A 5,969-nucleotide genomic window follows, 5' to 3' on the forward strand; every position below is an offset into this window, starting at 1 on the left:
AAGACTTATGCAATAATACCCATGTAGCGAGCGTTAGGTTAGCGGATCCCAGACTATAAAAGCCTTAGGTCACTAGGCACAAAGTCCCATAGAACTTAATAACTCGAGTATTAAAGAGCTCACTCTTGATCAATTATGCATAAACACATACCTTTTTTCTTTTCTTTTTTTCTCTTTTCTCTTTTTTCTTTTTTTTATTCAATAATTTCTGAATGAGTGCGTTTTGCTCCATCTCATTCAACCCTAGACTACTCATAAAAATATGAGCCGGCTACTAGCCATTTGACGCCTAGCTTTACAACAACTAGCAATGAAATCCAAGTTTTTCTCCAGATAAAAAAAATCAGTATTTTTACGTCATTATGAGAACATCACAAATTCTAAATATAACCAATTGATTAAATCTCAACAACACAAGTATGATCATGATCTAGATCAAAAGCAAATTATAAGACTTTGTGAAAATATTTGTTTCTGGCATGCAAGTCAATTCATTAGGACTTAACTATCCCTTCTATTAGTCATCACCATACTCAAATCAACATCAACTTATCAAATAACATAGTTCATCTTAAGGGATCATGCTAAATATGCATACAAATGTAACTATATGAAATCACATAAAAATAAACAAATATGTCCTAAATTAACAATCATCAAAAATATGAATGAACTACAACTAAACATGCAATATGAATCTATGAATCTATATGGACACACACACACACATCCTACTATTATACATCACCCCCAAACTAAAAAATTTCAATGTCCTCATTGAAGGTAATAATAAGGATTTTAGGCATACCTAATTAGCGGGAGAGTCACCCTCGTCGGGTGGAGGATCAGGTGGCCAATCAAACTCGCCACCAGTGTCTCGAACAACAGTACCGAAAGCGTGTGTCAAATCTTCAGCAAAATATCGGTGGATGACATGTATGGCCTCCATATGCCTAATTACTCGCCTGTACCGCTCATCAGCCAACACCAGTCCCATCATATACCTGCTGCACATGAGAAAAACCCTCTGTAGGAATTGGAATATCCGTTCGGCTACCCTCTACATCATCAAAAATATATCCCAAGCCCTTATCATATGGATGCACCTAAGAATGCATAACTCAAGTGATCTGGTAGAGGGTGAAACTCAAGTGTGGAAACATCTTCAATAGACGGCTCGAGACGCTCCTAAGAAATTTTCAGCTCTGCTAACCCAAGAGAATTCAATGGCATATCTAACTTCCTCTTCATGGGAGTGCATTCAAAACCTGTAGTAGCTCTCGCTCTTTCACTTGTCATCAATAACTGATTTCCCCATTAAGGATCTCTCTAAGGTCTCTGACTTTGGCAATTGCTCAAGTTCCGAATTCACGACAGAGTCTACCCACTCTACTTTAAAGTACTCCTCTTTAGCTGTGGGTAACTTTATTGCCTTGAACACATTAAAAGTGACCTTTTGATCGTGAACCTTCATCATAAGCTCTCCTTTTTATACATCAATCATAGTTTGACCTGTAGCCAAGAATGGTCTTTCCCAAGATTATGGGAATCTTCTTATCTTCCTCAAAATCAAGAATTACAAAGTCAGCAAGGAAGATGAGTTTATCCACCTTGACCAAGACATCCTCCACTATACCTCGTGGATAAGCGATGGAACGGTTAGCTAGTTGCAATGACATGTATATTGGTTTTGGATTAGGCAGAAAAGCTTCTTGAAGATAGATAAGGGCATCAGATTGATGCTAGCTCCTAAATCACATAAACACTTGTCGAACGACAAGTTTCCGATGGTGCAAGGAATAGTGAAGCTTCCAGGATCTTTAAGCTTCGGAGGCAACTTCTGTTGTAGCACAGCACTGTATTCCTCCATTAGAGCAACGGTCTCTAAGTCATCGAGCTTCACTTTCCGAGAGAGAATAACTTTCATAACCTCGCATAGCTAGGCATATGTTCAAGAGCTTCAGCTAAAGGTATGTTGATATGAAGTTTCTTGAACACCTCCAAAACTTCACAAAACTGCTTATCCAGCTTTTTCTTCTGCAGCCTCTTAGGAAAAGGATGGTGGAGGATAGATCTGTATCTCCCCTGTATTACCCTCAGGAGGAGTGTGTTCCACAGTAGTCTTCCTTGGTTCCACCTCTGCTTCCTTCTGTACTTCTTCATCCACAACTACATTTTATGAAACTTGAGATTTTTTCAGGCTCTTCGTCTTGCTGAATTTGGGGGTTTGCGACCTTTCCAGACCTTAAGGTGATGGCGTTCACCTGTTCTTCAACTTGCCTCTTTCCTGGATTTATTTCTGTATCACTAGAAAGTGTTCCTGGTGGTCGATTCAATAAGGCATTAGCAATTTGCCCTATTTGGTTCTCCAGAGTCCTGATAGAAACAGCCTGGCTTTGGCATATAAGAGCCTGGTTTTTTCACATAAGCCGCAACTCCTCCAATTCAGATTTTTCATTCGAAGATAGACATGCACCAAGAGTTTGTTGTTTTGGTGTAATTTGTTGCTGAAAACCAGGAGGGTTGAATAGCTTATTCCAAACTGCTGGAACGGCTGGTGCATCGCATTCTAATTGTTGCTCCAGCTGAAGTTAAGATGATTCCGGTTGTCAGGATGATAAATGTCTGGAACTGGTTGCCGCGATCTCTGAAAGTTGCTCATAAACTGAGCTGAGTCACTAGATATAGCGCATTGCTTCGTCACATGCGGACCTGCACACAGCTCACAAACACCAATTATCTGCTTAACACCATAGCTAGCCAGAGAATCGATCTTCATAGAAAATACCTTTAGTTGAGTAGTGATAGTCGTAGCTGTATCCACTTCAAGAACTCCTGCTACCTTGCCCTGTAGACATCTCTGAGTTGGATACTGATATTCATTAGCAGCCATCAATTCAATTAGATCATAACCTTCCTTGTAGCTCTTTGCCCATAATGCTCCGCCTAATGCTGCATCGAGCATGGGTCTGGACTGTGCTCCCAACCCATTGTAAAAACAATTGATGATCATCCAATCAGGCATTCCATGATGAGGACACTTCCTAAGCATCTCCTTGTAGCGCTCCCAAGCTTCACATAGTGATTCTCCCATTTGCTGCGCAAATTAAGTAATAGCATTCATGAGTGCAACTGTCTTCGCCATATGGAAGAATTTAGTAAGAAACTTCTGAGCAAGATCTTCCCAAGTAGTAATCGAACCAGCTGGTAGAGAGTGTAACCAGCTCTTAGCCTTATCCCTCAGAGAGAATGGGAACAGTCTCAGCTTCACAGCATCTTCAGAAACACCGTTGAACTTGAAGGTGTCGCAGATCTCATTGAAATCCCTAATGTGCATATTGGGATCTTCAGTTGGAGAACCCCCAAACTGGATTGAATTCTGCACCCATTGAATTATGACAGGCTTGATCTCAAAGGTATTAGCTGTGATAGCTGGACGAACAATACTATATTGAATGTCATTGATCTTAGGTTGAGAAAAATTCATCAAGGCTTCCGTTCGTGCTGTTGGATCTCCCATTGTACTGAGTACCTGAAACACAAACAAATAAACCGTGAAAGTAAAAGAATCCGAGTCAGTGAACTTTAACGACCACTGATGACAAGCACATAAACTAAAAATTAACACCGAGTCCCCGGCAGCGGCGCCAAAAGCTTGTTAAGGGGAAAACACGTGCTAATATTCACGCAAGTATACGCGTTCGCAAGTGGTATAGGATATAAATCAGATTCGTTCCCACAGAGACTGGTTTAGGTTAAGTTCAATTTATGAACCTATGCAACAATGTATGGTTATCGCTCAAGTCTAAGACAAATAACAAACTGGGTTTTTATTAAACAAAGAGATTATATTAAATAACATTAACTAAGAGAACTGAGGTTTAATTACTATATATGACAAACATGGGATTCTAACTTCATTAAATACTTCATTCAATAGCCTTATTGTTCTTAACCTTAGCATGTAATGGTGATGACACTAATCAGATAACAGAAACTAGTAAACGCCAACTTTTGTTGTACGAATACCCTACTACCAAGCATCCACAAAAGAGATATAAGTTGAATAGACACAAATTATGCTTAGTCCTTATATGTCTATAAGAATTGAAAACATAACGGTTTAATGCGCAAGTTATCTATCGTGATTACATAGGGCAAATAAGATGGTTAAAATTACCTACGAATCATGCATAACAAATACATGAACCTATGCTAGCATGGCAAGTTCTAAACCTCTATATTCACTGTCGCTTCAATAGAGATTAACACGCTATCTTATATGTTAGCTACGCATAAGACGAATAAGCACAACCAATACTAGGATATCAATCAATCACCACACACCAAGATATTGAAACAAATTAATTACTGAAATCCATAAGTAAATCCGCTAGAATCCCATGATAATGATTAGCCCATAATTGAACTCATCGTCATCATGGGTTCCAATGAAAGCATGGTATAAAACAAGGTCTTAATAAACTGAATATAATCAAAGTATGAATAAAAAAAAGGGCTAGGTTCAACAAGAATGAAAATAAGCATCCAAAGTTACAACTATTTTCAAAAAATCACAAGTAGAAAATAAGATCTTCTTTTTTGGAGTTGTTTTGTACTTCTAGGTCTTCTCCTTCATCTCCCAATCTTCCTGGATGATGAAAACCCTTTTTTAAGTATATATAAGCCCCTAGTGGACTTGTACCCTTAAAATTATCAAATTCCGCTAAAAAAGGCTTTTTTCAGCGAAATCAGCCGCGCATCAGCATGCGGTCGCGTGCGGGTTTGACGCGGCCGCGTGTCAGCACGCGGTCGCGTGTCAGCACGCGGTCGCGTGCACTTCTGACGCGGCCGCGTGGGCGGCTTCTGGAAAATTCTAATGAATCTTATTTTGGCTATAACTTGAGTTTTACTCGTCAGAATTAGGCGATTCAACTGCCCACACGAAGCTAACGAGATTCTATACAACTTGACAATGGCCTTGGATTCCAAATCTGATCACCTTTCATCATATTTCCTTTAAAAGCTCCTTTCTTCATTTAATTGATACCTGAAATGCAATAACACAAATACACATTAAAATACCAACAACTTGAGTCCAAAACACCAATTTAAGCTTGTAATAAAGCGTTCCAAGTGGATATAAAATCCACTTATCAGATCCTGCGGAGGGTTTCGATTTGTAAGATTTAAATTTACAATTTTCGTTGCGTTTATGTGCTAAAAACCCTTCACTTATAGCATTTGTATCATGATGAGCGTGTATTTTATCTTAATGTTATCCCTATATTTTGGTTATTGTGCATTAATTTGGATTTTTATTTAATAAATATTTAATTTATATTTTAGGTATCAAGGAGATATAATAAAGGAAGGTTTGGAGATTACAAAATCAGATTTGGAGTTTAATTCGATTAAAAATCGGATTTTATGGGCCAACTGCGCAGTGTAAACTCTTTGGGTCATATATGGAGTTCTAGAAGTCCGATTCTGACGATTCAACAACCAATGGAAAGTTTATGAGAAGAGATTCAATTCAGAATTGGTCTTGAATTTATAATCCATCCGAATCATCCCAAAATCAGAACCCAAAAGTCAACTACGAATTTTTACTTTCTCATAATTCAATTCTAATTGGGAAATCTCCTTATATATTTCCTTTAATTCATTAAAAATACTTTTATTATATATTATTAGATTAGACCAGGCCTAAGACATAGAGGGAGGCAAGAGACAAGTAGCCGCACAAGGGAGGAGGAGAAGAAGCCATCAACGGAGAAGAATTTAGCCATTGGAGACATCTATTTGGCTTTGTTTTCTCTTATCTTTTTATATCTCTTCTTATGAATATGTGTTATCTTTTTATATCTCTTTTTATGCATATGTGTTGGTTATCTTGGGATTATTTTAATACTTTGATTATGAACTAAATATATATGAGTTAGAATTTTTATGGAACTCTGGTATGG

The 5,969-nt window shown here is 38.0% G+C and overlaps 1 non-coding gene across 1 annotated transcript; it reads left to right on the top strand.

Moving 5' to 3' along the window:
* Positions 1-3,023: 3,023 nt before the first annotated feature.
* On the top strand, positions 3,024-3,130 carry LOC141676319 (small nucleolar RNA R71). Its single transcript, XR_012556917.1, has one exon. It is a non-coding gene; the product is annotated as a small nucleolar RNA R71 (small nucleolar RNA).
* Positions 3,131-5,969: the final 2,839 nt, after the last annotated feature.

This window comes from Apium graveolens, chromosome 7 (assembly GCF_009905375.1).
Source record: "Apium graveolens cultivar Ventura chromosome 7, ASM990537v1, whole genome shotgun sequence".
NCBI lineage: Eukaryota > Viridiplantae > Streptophyta > Magnoliopsida > Apiales > Apiaceae > Apium > Apium graveolens.